Source organism: Protopterus annectens, chromosome 4.part0, assembly GCF_019279795.1.
Source record: "Protopterus annectens isolate FY-2018-M chromosome 4.part0, PAN1.0, whole genome shotgun sequence".
Classification (NCBI taxonomy): domain Eukaryota; kingdom Metazoa; phylum Chordata; order Ceratodontiformes; family Protopteridae; genus Protopterus; species Protopterus annectens.
In genome coordinates, this window is record NC_056733.1 from 1752565250 (window position 1) to 1752582050 (window position 16801).

General features: G+C 38.0%; 1 protein-coding gene across 2 annotated transcripts in view; it reads left to right on the forward strand.

The window, feature by feature from the left end:
* Nucleotides 1-16801, forward strand: part of NRG2 (neuregulin 2) — a 675057-nt gene that overhangs the window by 322318 nt on the left and 335938 nt on the right. The window lies entirely within an intron of this gene.

Sequence of the window (16801 nt, forward strand, 5' to 3'; positions counted from 1 at the left end):
CATGGCCTAAAGTTAAATGCCAAAAATGCATAGTCATACCCTTCGGGAAAAACAAGGTTACCCCTAGCTACCAAATAGGTGGCAATCCACTGAGTACAGAAGAAGTTATCAGGGACCTGGGGACCCAGGTTGATAGTAGTCTGTCATTCGACACCCATGTAGCTAAAGTAGTTAGGAAGACCTTCTACATTGCCCACCTTATCATGAAGGGATTCTCATCTAGATCAAGGGAGGTCATAGTCTCCCTATACTCATCACTCATCAGACCAATGATTGAGTACAATGCCCCATTCGGAATGTATCTGACCCGACACTTGCAGCAGCTGGAGAGGCCACAAAAGTTCCTCACCAAAAGGATAAAGGGTCTCAAACATCTGTCCTATGCTGCCCGACTGAAAGAACTCCAGCTCTATTCAGTCGCACCGCTTGCTCAGAGGTGACCTTTGCCTAACATACAAGGCCATGTCAAACCCAGATTTGATGAATATGCTTCACCTCAAAAAATCTAGATCCGTCAGAGCCACAAGGGCGGGAGACGTAAACCTCGACACGGCTATTAATAGGACGTGCTGGAGGGATAGATTCATCACCCAAAGACTCCCTATGCTGTGGAATAAAATCCCGGTATATGTGAGGCAGAGCACCTCGCTGGCCTTGTTCAAGAGAAATCTTGACCAATGGATGGGAGATCGCAGATATACCCCAGGGATTACCTCAGTGTCACTGCTCAACAGAGGCACAGCAAAATAATGGGTATAGTTCCCCATACTAAAGGGGTGGCGTAAGCCACAAAACTATGGGCTAGGCTTGTAAATGCCCTCGGGCAGATAGCCTAGTATGAACCTATGAACCTATGAACCTATGAACTCCCCAGTGACTGAGAAGACAAAAGATTCACCACTGTTTTTATTTTCTTCTGGTTGGGACAGGACAGTGTTGCTCAAGGGTTTACCTTTCTAAAGGAATTATCAAATTAACACAGTCTTTTCTGTTACAAGACTTGATACTAACATAAATACTCCTCATTAAATGTATGTACTGCAACTTCATAACTATCTTTATGCCGGCATCATGTACTGTGTCTATCTCCAGTGTGAAGAAATAATCAAAGCATCAGTAAAGGCTGCCACAGCCACTGATGAGTACCTGAGCAGATCGGTGGAAAACTGTGGTGCTGTTACTGCTGCTGCTAATCAATATCTGCTTAGTCTTCTCAATGCTAGTGTAGCCTTATGGGAAATGTCAAATTCCAAAATGGGGACAATTTGGAACAGCAGCCTGCTACAGTTTAGCATCAGCTAGCAACTGTTGTGAACCAATAAGTCACTAGGTAGATAATTTTTGATGGCTAGTAACCTCGTGAAGAGGCTTTGCTCAGATGACAGCACTGAGGCCTACCTGATATTGTTCAAGACTCAGAATTACAGAGAGACAGAGAGATATAGAACTGGCCACAGACCAGGTGTGCCAGAATGCTTTCATCTCATCTGAAAGGTAAATCATTGAAGGCATACATGGATGTGGTAGGCATGACACTGTTGCCTATTAAAAACAAAAAACAAAGAAAGACATTTTAGCAAGGGCTGATGACTCACTTGAGACCCAGTCATATAGATTCCAGAAATGGACTTTTAATACAGTTAGCTCTGTTAGGTCATATATGGCAGAGTTAATACATATTCTTATATTGTGGTGTGAATAATATAAACATTATTTTAGAATTCCTGGTTGTTTATAGCTTAAGTGTGGTATTCCTAAATAATTTAAGAAAGTGTGCATCATAGTGTGACCCTACATCCCCTAAACAGATATTTCAGTAGAGCAGTTATTGTTAGCTGAAAGCTTTAAGACTGAATTGCTTCCACCAAAGAGTAAGTCTTCACTTAGATATGCATCTAGGTTTGCCAACAAAAGGCTCTACCAATTGATGCAATTTGAATGTAAATGTGGTTGAAAGGGACATTTAGCTAAGTACTACATAATTAGTGACAGCAATGTTATACCTGTAAAGCCTGCTTAATGCTAGTCAACCCATTGTTAGGCAAACCACACCTGAATTTATGCCCATGGAATGTCACATGATGAATTTTAAGTAACAAAACTCAGCCTTCTGCCATTCTACACACATGCTGTTGCCAAGATTACAAATATAATGAAATTCTAAAGCAGCATGATCACACTCGTGAGAGCTCATTATGTATTTCAGAAGAAAATTATGTTATTTGTGTGCATGGGGACATGAGGAAGTCACCCCCATCTGAAGCAGAAATGTAGACTCCTGTAGGTAAACTGTTCCTTTCAGCTGTTATAGTATCTGATTAAGCCCATCATGTAATAATTAGTAATGTTTCCAACACTTTGGAAATGTTAAGGTTGGGAACAATATATTCAGTTACACATAGGTCAAGTAAAGGCAAAGCTGTCAGTTTAGAAACCCAAAAAGGAATTAAGATTCTGGTATCATTGGGAGATGGCATTGAATTGGACACTGAGTCTGTTAAAATACCCCACTAGAATACAGAATGGTTTAGAGTTATGCATACACCACAAAAGCTACTGGGCAACAGAATGGTGAAAGAAGTCAGGGTATTAAAAATGGCTTTAGAAGACCCCATATTAAAGATTTAGAATGGAGTAGAAGAATGTTGTACTGAGCAAAATAAGAGAGGAAGCCATACCTCTCAACCTGGAGAAACTGAAAATAAAAACAAAGGCCCTTGAAAAAGAAGGACATCCAGATAAAAATCTTGACATCTAATTACCACATGGACATCTAATTAGCATACAACCTGAATACTGAACAGCACATAACTCTTCCAGCTTCCAGTAGGAATGTGGGATATTGCTCAAAAATACATTAAAAAAAAACAGAGGCAGTGTAAAATCTGTAGACTTTAATGAACTGTATCAAAAAATCAGAAACAGCACCCTCAACCAGCACCCTCTACCAGTAACATGAACCAGTGTCCCACCTCCTCAGCTCAGCACTTTACCTTATCTGTATTAAGCTGATATCATGATAGGCTTATTGCAGATTCACACCCCGCAAGCTCTTCCACTGAAGAGCAAAAAACAGACAAAAAAAATCCAGATGTTGCCTCTAGTGCCACCAACCAGGTGGCCAGCTGTACAACACCCTTCCCCCTCACTCCTGCCTAGCTATTCAGGTCCCATTTCTTTGCTATTCTACTGACCCTGCCCCTTTTATTAAAATAAGTAAAAATGATTTGTTTCTTATAACTGTCGCAAACTGCTTGCTAGAAATGTAACAAACACTTGCTACAGTTTATACTCTGCATGGAGTACTATGATGCTCATGTTTTACTTACAAAAAAAAATCTTTTTATAAATTGTAGCAACGAGTTGCTACAGTTTATACTCTGCCTGCACACAACACTACAGCACTAGTTAAAAAAAGCTTATTTTCTAACTTTTAAACTGTAGCAAACTGTTTGCTACAATATAGCAAGCAGTTGCTACAATTTAGATGACACACAGAGCACTACAGCACTCAGGTTTGACTGCAAATGCCATATCGGCTTTTAAAATCCTGTATTGCAGTAAAGAAAGACAGATTGGGATCAGATGGTGATTGCGCCCCAACACTTTGTGCCTAGGGTAGTTACACTTCTCTCCCGTCATAGGTTTTCTATGTAATAGAGAACTTCAAAAATTATATGTGTTGAGGGGGATTCAGAAAATAGTGTGAAGGGATAAATTGAGCATACTCCAAAAACAGAGACATCCTAAATCAGGCCTGACAATAAGAATGTTTCTCCAAAATAGGAGCAGTTGAGAGGTCTGGAGGAAGGTCAACAGAGAAGTTTGAAGTTTTTATATGATCTCCCTATACAGAAAGCTAAACAAATACAGAACATGACTCTTAAAGCCAGACCTAGGGTTAGTGAAGATTAGCAGGAAAAAGGGAAATTGTCAGTACCACAGCAGAAGATGTTTTTCAGGGTTACTATTTTATTGAGGATGAATTTGATGAAGGAGAATAACTGTGTCTGTATTTGTTGGAGATGGAACTACACCCAACAATTCACATCAGACTAAAGATAAAAATAGTATAGCAAAACTGACCTGGATGACCTCCATATAAATTATAACAATTTTAAGAAAGCTGAGTGGGAGGATGGAATGCTAATTAGGGCCAGAGGCAAATCATAGTGAACATGGAAGAGGAGACAATTGAATAAAGCAGGCATAATTCTTATCCATACTTTGAGCTACATAATCATTTTCACTGCAAAATAACTCAATAAAAAGAAGTAATATTGATTCAGTAATTTGTATCTAAAGTGCTTTAGAGACAGTGAAGCTAGCCCATAGTCACATTTTGGGTGGTCATTTGCAGAGGGATAAGCCTAAGGCTAGAGTTCTTAGCAGATTTTACTGGCCTGTAGTCATGAAACAAATACAATCTTTTTGTGCAGCCACTCCAGAGTGCCATAGGACAGCTAACCAAGGGGGTTACAAAGCCTTTTGTACTTTTACCTGTAATACAGGTACCATGTGAGCCAATAGCCTTGGGCATAGTAGGTCCACATATGAAGCTGAATAAAGATCATTAGTACATATTGGTAATTATTTACTGCCCAAATAAGTTTCCAGAAGCAGTGCCCTTGAAGAGGCAGAATGTCAAGCAAGAGAACTGGTGCTACTGTTTTAGAGAGTAAGTGTTCAATGAGAAATCCTTAATGACCTGGCTAACCTACTCATATCTAGTGCAATGCTGGAACTATGCCAATTCTTTAGGGTGAAACAGTTATGAACATCAATATATCTTCCACAAATGTATGCAGTAGTTGAACATTTTAACAAAACTTTAAAGTGTATGTATTTTCCAGAAGAACTTAAAAAAATCCATATTAGGGACACTTATTTAGGTATGTCTGTTTCACTGAAACCCTTCATGAGCTTAATATGTTTTTATAATACATTTACTATGTTTTGCATGTAGAAAATGTATATCTTTGTTTATGTGAGTACGCCAAGGATTATCATTCAATATAGAAAGGATAATCAAACCTCATCAATTTATCCCAGTTTACTCTCCCACCAAATGTGCTGCTTAGGATTTAAGTTAGCTGTTCAACTATCAGTATCTGCCATTAATGTCACCTCCAAAGTTGAAAATTTGAGACAAACAATATCACATAATTTTGCCAGCTAACGACTTCCTTTAAATTTGTTCTGAATCTGTTATCAATACCTGATTTCTTAACTTACACCACATTTTAGGATAACCACATATACATCCAGATCTGTTGGTGCCAAAGTGAGTCATGTATAATGTCCCTTTTCTGAGCTGGGCCTCACATCTCCCACTGAGTTCTGATCTTTGTCTTCTTTAGATGCATGTCAGCCATTTTTATAAAAATGCCCCTTATGCCCTCATTTTTTATCTCTCATTTGTCCTCTGCCTTGTTAATGTCATTAGTATTAATCATCATTATTATTATTATTATTATTATTTGATTAAAACCCTATTTCATCTACAACCTGAGCAAATATGGTAGAGGGAGATACAATATATATATATATATATATATATATATATATATATATATATATATATATATATATACACACACACACACACACACACACACACACACACACACACACACACACACACACACAGTGTAGAGTGATCACTCATTCAGCATGCTTTAGGAAAGAACATGGGAATCAACAGAGAACAATCCATACAGACATGTCAATAACTTCAAATAGGTGTTTATTGCAAAACAGACCTTAACCATGGAACCTGGAGGTTTGAATCAGAAATTGTAAGCACAGAGTTACCACATTATCTTAATTACCCACCTCAGCTAATAGTTTCTAGATAGTGAAAAGTAGTTATTTCCTTGTAGGTGTTTTGAGATCATTTCCCTTTATTCACTTTAGATCATGTTTATCATCTGTAATATCCATATTCCTTGTTTACTGTTTTTATTGCTAATTTGTAGTCAACAGTGTTATTCTTTAACATGTAATCTTTGTGAAAAAATGATGAATTTTATTTATTTTAATTTGTTAATCAGGGTAGAGCACTGATCACAAATTACCAATGTCAGTCTTGGCCCAGGGAAAAAGTACAGCAGTGTACTCCAACTGAGAGAGGATGATTCCTTTACTGGTAGATGATCGATTTGCATAGAAATGGTGACAGTTTGTGGGTCCAGAATAGCAGTGAGTACACTTTTTTCTTGGTTAAGCCAGGATAAAATGTATGGCTGAGAGATCTGTCTAGCAATACACGCAGGTATTGGAAAGTGCTAGTATTTACCAAGATAATGTTTTTCATCAAGGAATTGTAGCTGAGAGTGAGTTTTGGGAGGTTTCTGTTTAATACCAGAAAGCATGTTTTTTGTTTGTGTCTTTGTTTGTTTTATTTATTTTTTTGTTATGTTTTAGATGTGTTGAGTGGTAGGATTTTGTTTTACTACATTGTATATACCTCTCAACCTCTTAAAACAAGAAATCTGGACAAAGCCATGCATAAAAGTAGGACAGAGGCACAAAAATAGGGCCAATTTTTAAATATTGCTCTTACAGACTGAGAAAGTTGATATAATAACAGGTTTTTCATTAGCATGATTTTTTTAAAGGGTATGAAGTGTGAAACTCAAATGGCTGTCATTATTTTCTAACTTCAGTATTTAATGATTTGCCTCTAATTCGCCATAAAACCACAATTTTATGAAAATGGACCACAAATATGAGGAAAAAATATGGACATTCTGCAAAAATCTGTACAGTTGAGAGGTATGAATTGTATAAAGGAAAGGAAATCAGCTCGAAGTTCTTTTTTGGAGTGCTGTGAGGAACTGATTTGACCTTGATGTCATCTACATAAAATAACAGAGAAAAGTGAGGGAGATAAGCGGAAGTTTATTGACAAAGATGAAAAATAGGATGGGGGGGCAGGCATAGAGCCTTGTTTAACACATTTTCTGAGTTTAGTTAAAGGAGACAGTAAAGATTGGACTTAGTAGAAAGTTGGTTAGACAGATAGTTCTAGAACTATTGAGTGGTATCTGGGCTAATTCCCATTTAAAGTAGGTGATTTAAGAGGATTTTGTAATCCAGTAAATCTAATGCTTTGGAGGGGTGAATAAATACAGTGCCAGTCATTTTGCCTTTGTTTTTGCCTAGAAAGATTTAATCTGTGAGAGTCCAAAGTGCTGTTATTGATCTGCACCCTGACCAAAGCCATATTGTTTGTGTAACAGAGGATTGTATTTGTTAATGCATTTTATTAGTTGTGTGTAGTTGAGTTTCTCCAGCATTTTTCCGAGGGTGATAAGAATGGAAACTGGTCAGTAATGTAATGGTTTGGAGGGATTAGTTTGTTTTGGAAGTGGGTTAAGTAGAACAGATTTTCCATATTGATAACATAGTGTTTTGTGTTAGGCACAGATTGCATATATGTTTGGTGGATGCATATATAAAATATCTGCAAATGTATAAGAACCATGGATGTGTGCTGTCTGATTCTGGGGCAGTGGCGGCTCATGCTATTGGACTACAGGACTGCAGGCCCCCCCCCCAGCTGTAAACAAAAAGAAAAAAAATAATTGTTAGAGAGTCCCGCAACTCAGTGCATGCATGCATGCTTGGAACTTGAATCCAGATTGCTGGATTAGGAAAGAAGTTCCCCAGCTGTAAAAAAAAAAAAAGAAAAAACAAAATTAGGAAAGAAGACATCAGTCAACAGATGCCCCAAAGGTCTATGCGGTTACAACTGCATAGACTGGAAGAGGATTGGACTGCAACCTCTGCAGACTGTGCGTGCGCAGAAGAGCAAGCTAGATTCAGCGCATGCATGCTCGGTGTTTCCCGGCTGGGACTTTGAAATTTGCATACATGGGAAACAGAGCTTTGATGTTTCTGGGACATTTTGCAACAGGACAGAGCTGGGACTTTGAAACAGGGCAGATTGCATGGGACTTCAAATTGTGTTCTGGGACTTTGAAACAGGGCAATCAAGTTGGATTGCATGGGACTTGATTTCAAACGCAGGTAGTGAGGTGTGTGTGTGTGTGTGTGTGTGTGTGTGTGTGTGTGTGTGTGTGTGTGTGTGTGTGTGTGTGTGTCTGTCTAAAATGCCCCAGTTAACTATAACTGGTGGCTAGAGAGAATAACTTGGGCTCAAACCCTGTACCTTGGGGTAGGTAGCAAGGACCTGAATTCTCTATCCACCACCCCTTGTGAAAAGTGTTCTGATCTTTGCCTCATATTTTTGTTCTGTTCTGTTCCTCATAAAATCTGTGGTTTTCCGGATTTTGAAATCACTAAATTATGACAGACATTTGAATTTCAGACTTCATATTCTTCAGAATGTACATGGTAACACAAAAAAAGTTTATAAGATCAATATTTGAAATTTGTCCCTATTTTTGGGGTCGTCCAAGTTTTTTGTGCTAAGAGGTTGAGAGCTATGGTGAGAACTGAATTCACTGATAGCCATTTAAGTTTAAGTCTTCCTGTCTTTCAAGAAACAGCTGATAATGAAGTCTGCTTGCATTGTTAATAGCACAACAGGTAGTGTGCTTGCTTTCAGTGCAGAAGGCTGTGGGTTCTACTCCCACAGTATGTAGATGCATTGCTGATACTATACTGTGTTGTACTTTTAAAGGGGGTGGATGCTGCAGTCCTGAGAATGTCCTTTTTGGCGGAGATACCTAGTAACTATGAACCTGTTATCAGTTTGCCATCCATTCCCTATTGCAATATTAGTAGCTTATCATTTTTTAATGTAACATAGGCAATTTATTCCTCAAGGGCAACAAGAACTTTATCTGTAGATGAAACATTGAAATATAAAGTTGTTTGCTAGCAGCAACATCTTCATTAGTTACAGATCTCTTTAATGTGGAATTATTTAGATGACTTTTACTTCTGCAAGATTGTGCATATTTACAGATACTGGTGGATTGTAGAAGTTTGAGTAGACTTTTATGATGGAAATGTTCTGAATTGGGAAGTTTTGTCATTATTGGTGCATGCATTTTGTTTCATTGTTTACTGGAAAATGTTCAAAACAATAAATTTAAAACACTCTCTAACAACTGTACTGTATTATACAATAAATATAATTTAATACAATTAGGAAGGTGTATCAAAAACACATGTATGCTTCATGCGCAAGAGGCCTATGATTTGAAAATAGCCCAAAGTTAATCTTTATCTGGCACTAGCCAGGTGTATTTTCTTTGAATGTGGGTTTCAATGCTGTTTCAATTAATGTGAGTTTCAAGGGCAGAGAAGTTTTAATGCTAATTCTATTTTCATTGTGAGACTGCATTGCTTTGTTTAGCAGATGTCTATTAGTGCTTGTGCTGTAAAATGTAAAATAAAACTTTTAAATGAAATCCAAATCATCATAGAAGTAAAGCAGTATGCACATTACAGTGTTTATGGTAAATGGGGTGAAATAGCAAAGAAATGGGGCATTGGAATGGCTGCAGGGGGAGGCCCCATTCAGTCATGATTTTGTGAGGGGAAAGGGTGGCAAACTCAAAGACAGCCCCGGCTGAAATATACCTCTCAACTGTCCAGATTTTCAAAGAATAAATAGATTTTTGCTTCTTGTTTCTGGTTTGTTCCTTATAAAATTATTGGTTTTCTGGCAAATCATTTAGGAATGAAGTCACTAAATAATGACAGACATTGAGTTTTAGACTTCATACTCTTCAGAAAAATGCATGCTAAAGCAACACCTATTATTCTATCAACTGTCTATGTTTATACAGTAGCAATTTTTAGTACTGTCTGTATGTTCCCCCAAAATATTTAGCCTTGTCCAGATTTCCTGAATTAAGAGGTTGAGAGGTAAGCACAAATAAATCATTTTATAGAATTAGGTATATCCAAACCTCCAACTGTCCCCGACTTTGGCTCAAAATGTTGCTCTCCCCCTAATAATCCCTCTGCAAAATGGCAATCTTGGAAGAAAATGTGGAGGGTTTACAGTTAATAAATACTTGTAATGATCAGAGTTATAGATTACTTTTATTTCAGAAATGCATGTAGCTTCTCTTATTTTCTCAGCTGCTCAACTTAACAGTACTAATATTAAAAAGTGTCCCTTCTTTGACAGGTACCCAGCTGTATTGTGTGGCCATTTTATATTTTTGCATCACATTTTTGGTCCATTTTTCATAAAATTGTGTTTTTCTGGCAAATTAGTGGCAAATCATTAAAGATTGAAGTTAGAAAATAATAACAGACATTTGAGTTTCAGATTTCATACCCTTCAGAAAATTCATACTAATGTGAGGCCTACTATTCTGTTATCTTTCTAAGTTTATAAGAGCAGTATTTAAAAAATTGTCCTTATTTTTGGGCCTTTGTCCCACTTCTATTTATAGCTTTGTCCAGATTTCTTGCTCTGAGGTTGAAAGGTATAACAAATGTGTCAGGACCATCACCGTCAGCTAGAGACATTTCAAATTGTGACATACTTGTTGCATCCCACTCCCCCATGTAGTGACTCAGGATGTGTCCAAGCAAGGCAAGGAGCAGTTATGCAGTGTAAGTGTGCAGTGTAACCCCCATCCAAGGTAGACACAAGTACTATAGTGGCTTTTCTTCCATCCTTGATTTTGTAGAATATTCTGGTTTTCTGTCATATTTTTTACTGTTGATTTATGCTTATTATTACTCAGAAAGTGCCTATTGCTCTGTGTTTAAGTAGCAATGCTTTAATGACCATCAGGTAAGCTTGTCTGAGATTGTAAGATACAAGTAAGCTTTAATAAACATACTATTAAAGAATTACCAACACTGAAAGCCTTTTTGTTGTTGCCATGCAGACAATATTTACATAACTAGATAACGTATAAGCCTTGGGTATTGAAATGCATATGACAGTATTTGTAATAAAGGACAGGATTATAGTATTTTTAGAAGCTCATTACATTTGTTGGAGAGTTGCAGTCATCTTTGCAGGCTTTACCCGTAAGCTAAACAGAATGCCAATCTATCATGTGTGGTCTTTAACCTGTGCAATAATCCTTTAAGCAATTTATCTTGAGCTTGTTTCTTGTTTGCCGTTCATTTTTTACTTTGATCAGCTTTTCCCCATGAAACAAGTAGATAGTTGTCAGGCAGCAGGTCTTTTTTGGATAAGAAACATTTTTACAAGTGAGGGTATCACAGAGATTGCTACTTTCAGTATGTTACTTTGTGCTTTTATAAAGCTGAATATAAATTATAATTAGAACTGCTGTGCAAGGAGAAGTGGTTTGAGTTGAGTGCTGCTTGTTTTTTTATACTTGATTTTGACTGGCATTCCAGTAATGTATTTAAAAAGTAATTTATTTTTTCATGCCTCACACCCTTTTTGTTTCCATCTAGATATTAAGTAAGCTGTCATGTAGCCAATGCATTGAAATACTTTTTTTCTTCTACATTTCATTTTGTCTTGAGTGGACTCTCATAATGATGGTTTGGCACCCAGGGCAGCATATTTAAAGTCCCAGTTATTGTAGTTTTGAGCATAGCTCCACCCCTTTCCAGTTGGTCACACCCCTGACAATTGGCCCCACCTATTAAACTGTTGCCTGCAGCCCCCGTTTGATTTGAAGTTACCAGACGCCACTGTTCTGGAGAGCTGTCTATATGTACTTGTGCAAGTAGTGGTCCAGCGTCATTGCTTTTGATGTGTTTAAAGTAGAACAGTTGAATGAAGGAAGGAGGTTTGGTAGAATAAGGCTGGGATATGATACTGTTAGATACTGATGGGAGATTGCTAAATTAAATGAAAAAGTCAGCGAGTGTAAACTTCTGTGTGAGATTTTGTTGGGTTGATGAGGCTGACCTACCCTTTAACTGAGTGACTTCAACCATGATCTGTTTAGGACTTTGACAATCAAAAAGCACAAATAAGTTATATTCTGCTGACTGCACCATTCTCACTGGTGTGATTCATTGTTGACTCACTATTCTAGTCAGTAACTTCATAATCAGCCTGTAAAAAACTTCTATTTTTGCAGTTACGTCAGTCATAATCCAGAGCTAAAATATATACTACAGTTCTCTGGCTGGTGATGTTAGCAATTTTATGTTACGAATAACAGTAAGCCTCTCTTGTATTCTACACATATACTTTCACAACCCTCCCTCTAATTACTTTCTTCTGAATCTGAATCTGACTGGAGCCCTAGGTGGTTATCAAGAAATGTGTGTGTGTGTGTGTGTGTGTGTGTGTGTGTGTGTGTGTGTGTGTGTGTGTGTGTGTGTGTGTGTGTGTGTGTGTGCGTGTGTGTGTGTGTGTGTATACATACATGCACTCAGACTTGGAATTTAAGCTGTCCTTCTTTATTAAGAAATACCACCAATTTGGCCTTACCAACTAAAACAGCTGAGTCATGCTTAGTAATTATGAAGAATGCTTTCTGAAAAAATTGCAAAGTTCCTTGACTAAGGTGTATTTTCTGTTATCACAATCATTTCCCTGAATCATCAATTTGGGAAACTTCATAGCAGATAGTAATGACCCCATGGCTGCTATCATAAGAGTTTTCTCCCCATACATGGAGCATGCCAGTCTCACGGAGTTCACAATCTGTCAGCAAACACTATCCATCATAATAAACAACAAACATCCGTGCCTGCCTGTTGTTGCTTGACTACCCAGCAATGTAAGCATTGCTATACACACTCCTCTGATATATCTGAACATTTTTTTGTGTTTCCTGCTGCACATGAAATGTTCACTTCTTCTTTTGGTTTTTTCCCGGTTAGGGGTCGCCACAGTGGATCACCTGTCTGCTCATGATTGGCAGTGGAGTTTTACAGTGTTGAGTTGCCAGCCCGGCGCCCAACCTTCCACAGAAGGAACACACATGCACACACTCCTAGGGCCAATTTAGAGTGTCCAATCCACCTAAAGCATGCTTTGGGATGTGGGAGGAAACCCACGCGACCACAGGGAGGACATGCAGACTCCACACAGAAGGCACCCCAGCCGAGAATCGAACCAGAGAACCTCTTGCTGTGAGGCGGCAACGCTAACCGCTGCACCACCGTGGCCACCCTTGCACATGAAATGTTCAGTAATACTTTCTAATTCACTAAACTGCATAAAACTTCATATCTTCATAGAATGTTACTTTATTACTTTTGTTTAAAGTTTCAAGTGCAATAATTACATCTTTTTCTATTTTATTTCTGTTTGCCCTACCTTGTTTCTCTTCCTTGGTTTTTATACAGGTAACTTACTTATAATCTATGGAAAAGTAACTGAATATAAAGTCATATGTAAATTTTATTTCTTTTCCAATGCTTGAACATAGATTATACAATGCAAAAGATATGAAGGAAGGTATGACTGTAAAGCTAGCATGCATCTCGAATGTCCAGATTTTCTCTATGTAACAAATGTAAGAGGAAACGCAGTGCAGTTTCGCTGATAAGCTGTTTAAAACTTTAATATATGAAGTCAACTTACACACACATAATAAAATAGAATAACGAAAACTTTTCGTCTATGTTACAGACTGACAAAAATAGTTGAGCGCTTTCAAAAACTCTAGTTTGTAAGTTTTATTATATATTTTTAAGTGAAGTTTATTTTTATTAATAAGATATATTTTTTTGTGAATTTATTAATAGTCCAGTGATGGTTTTTGGTAGTTGTCCTAACATAAATTATTATATTCTCGTTAACAAGTAGCAAAATATATATTTATTGAGCATTTGTATAATATTTCTTTTGTAACTTATATACACATAGTATACATTCTCGTTGTATATTATTAGTTAGGAATTGTGCGTATATGGCTTTAAATGCACCAAAGGATTTTGGCGCCAAAAAAGTTATTCAAATGACAGAAATTTAGGGTTAATTAGTTCTGATGAAGCCTATGTGAATTAGTTGAAAGCGCTCAACTCTTTTTGTCAGTCTGTAACATAGACGAAAAGTTTTCATTATTCTATTTTATTATGTGTGTGTAAGTTGACTTCGTATATTAAAGTTTTAAACAGCTTATCAGCGAAACTGCACTGCGTTTCCACTTACATTTGTTGCATAGAGAAGATAGCACAGTAGTAGTTTAGTTCATTTTGTTGCAACGTTGTATGTGTTTCGAATGTCCAGATTTTGTCAGAGTGTGTAGATCTTTGCCTTATATTTTTGATCTGTACTTAATAAAAGTTATGGATTTCTTGTAAATCACTGAGGATTGAAGCCCCTAAATAATGGCATACATTTGAGTTAAAGGCTTCATATCCTTCAGAAAATGCATGTGAACACAGAACACAAAATTCACTGTTCTAGCAACTTTCTAAGTTTATAATAGCAGTATTTAAAATCTATCCCTGATTTTGGGGCTTTGTTTTCCCATTATGTTTCTTGCACTTAGAAGTTGAGAGGTCTGAAAACTGGTGTCCACTCCAGGTGGCCCTTGATTATGCCTACCTCTTCAGCTTTGCTATTAAGGCCATGGTCTAAGGGATATATATTGCGTAAACGCTAAGTCTTCAGCTATACGCACTTATCTATTATCTAAATCCTGCACTTTTTGTATAAATTCTAGCATACAATCTTCCTTATTTCCTCTTCTGTTCTCTGACTTTGGAGATTCCTTATGAGACCTGGACAATTTCAAGAACACAGAAAGCACTGTTCTGTCTTTTTTAACTGTCCCTTCATAATCTGGTTTATTTTGAATTTCTTCATAATTTCTGAACTATATTTTACCACTTTTCAATCTTACATTTTACAGCCTTAGCTTTCAAGTTTCCTGTTTGATTATTCTTGTAATTTTCATGTGGCAGTGTTAGCTTCTGTCCATTCCACATATCCCAGACTGCTACTTGAAGTTCTGTCAACCCAGTCAGCATTTCAGTGGTGCTTACAATTAAACAGACATGAACAAAATGTATTTCTTTTTAGTCTTGTTAATACATGAATACTGATACACTCAGTGACAAAGTAAAGTACGTCTGCAAAATTGTGAATACCCCTATTGGAATATTTCAAAAAATAGTAGAAATTACATTACTCTATAATTCTACTGTTTTTATAATAAGTATTCAGACTGATAAATCTTATTGTCTACATACCACACACATCATATAACAGTCCAGCAGTTTTATCTATAATATCTAATTACCTCCCTATTAAACCTATCCCTTCCTCTCTTTAAGCCAACTCTTTTGGAAGCTGCCTTATTGTTTACTTTTCAATGTTGAAGTTTCCTTTATTGTATAGATTTCACATTTTGCCTTTATGCTCATGGCTTTGTTGTTTTCACCTATCCTTGCCTATTAGGTATTTTTACTATGAGATATTGTTCTATTCCGATAGATGTTCATCGTGTTACACTGCTGCAGTCATCACACTTGGGTTATCCTGCCATCAGGCGATCACACAGTCGGCCAGAGTTCCAAAGTCTTGGTCCGGCGTCAGTTGCTGTCACTTCTTCCCTGACGTCAGTGCGCCAGGGGTATATAAGATGCATCCGACACCATTTTCTTCAGTCTTTCTTGCTGCGCGGTGCCCGAAGCAGAAGCAGTTCACAAGTGCCGGTCGGCCGACTCCTGAGATTTTTGAAGTTGAATTTCAGATCCGAAGTCTTCAATAAAGCTAAGTACCCCGTTGGGGAAACTTTTTTCTTGCCTCAGACCGATGTCAGAAAAAGTCAACAATTGTATTTCTTGTGGGAAGCAAATACCTCATAAGGACTTCCACTCTTACTGTATTCCATGCCTAGGCCCTGATCACGACGTCACTAGTTCATAGGTTCATAGTTGTCGGTTTTGTGCTAGATTTAACAAAAGCACTATAAAAAAAGGTTTGATTTTACTTTGCACTACTTTGGCCGAAGGTTCAATTATACTATGCCATCGGATCAACTGATGACCGCAATTCCGAAAAAACGCAAAGACAAGGATAAAGACAGGCCTCCGAGGTCCAAAACCGATGACGAAACCTTTTCTAGGCCAGTCGCCGGTTCGCTGGTTCTCAGTGAGGCACTTTCGCAGCCCCTGACACCCGCTACCTCAGAACCACAGGCCGCCTCCGACTCCCACGTGGAGACAACTAGGTCTCTGGAAACTTAAGGTATTGGGCCTACGGAAACTAATCCCTCAGATGGGTCCGGAGCTGCTGAGCAGGCACTGGCTTCTGAGGGTGTTTTCAGACCTTCACAACATACCATTAAAGACAAAGAAACAAGTACAGCATTCTCCTGAACAGTCCTCCATGCCTAAGAAACAGATTCTTAAAATGGCCGAAGACCTCATTACTCTAATCAGGGGTTCCCATCCCCCTCCTGAGAAAAGACCTAGGCAGGATACAGACTATGACTCCTCTGATCAGGTTTCCATTTCCTCTGATTCCTCTTCAGACCAGGGATACCCTTTACCCCCCTATGAGGACTCTGATGCTGAGGAATCTATCCCTTCAGCCTCTCCTCCTGAGGATTACTCTTTTGGGGAAACTTTACATAGCATGAGGGAACATTTCCATTGGGAAAGTCAGGAATACTCAAGAATCCAAGAAAAGGCTTGGAGATTTCCTCTTATTGCCTCAGCACAGGCCCTGGCTATTCTGCCTGTACTAGACATTGTGGATGATGTGTTCTCTAAATCCAGCTTATCTCCTGACTCTTTGCCCCCTGCTCCAGCCAAGCCAGATAGGTATTATAGAGTCCCTGACTCTCACAAGTTTCTATACAAAAACCCTTCTGCTGATCCAGAAGCTATTTCCCAGGGTCCAAAAGGGGGTTAAGGCTTCCATTGCAAAAAATCCAGTACCCTCTGACAGAGATTCCAGATG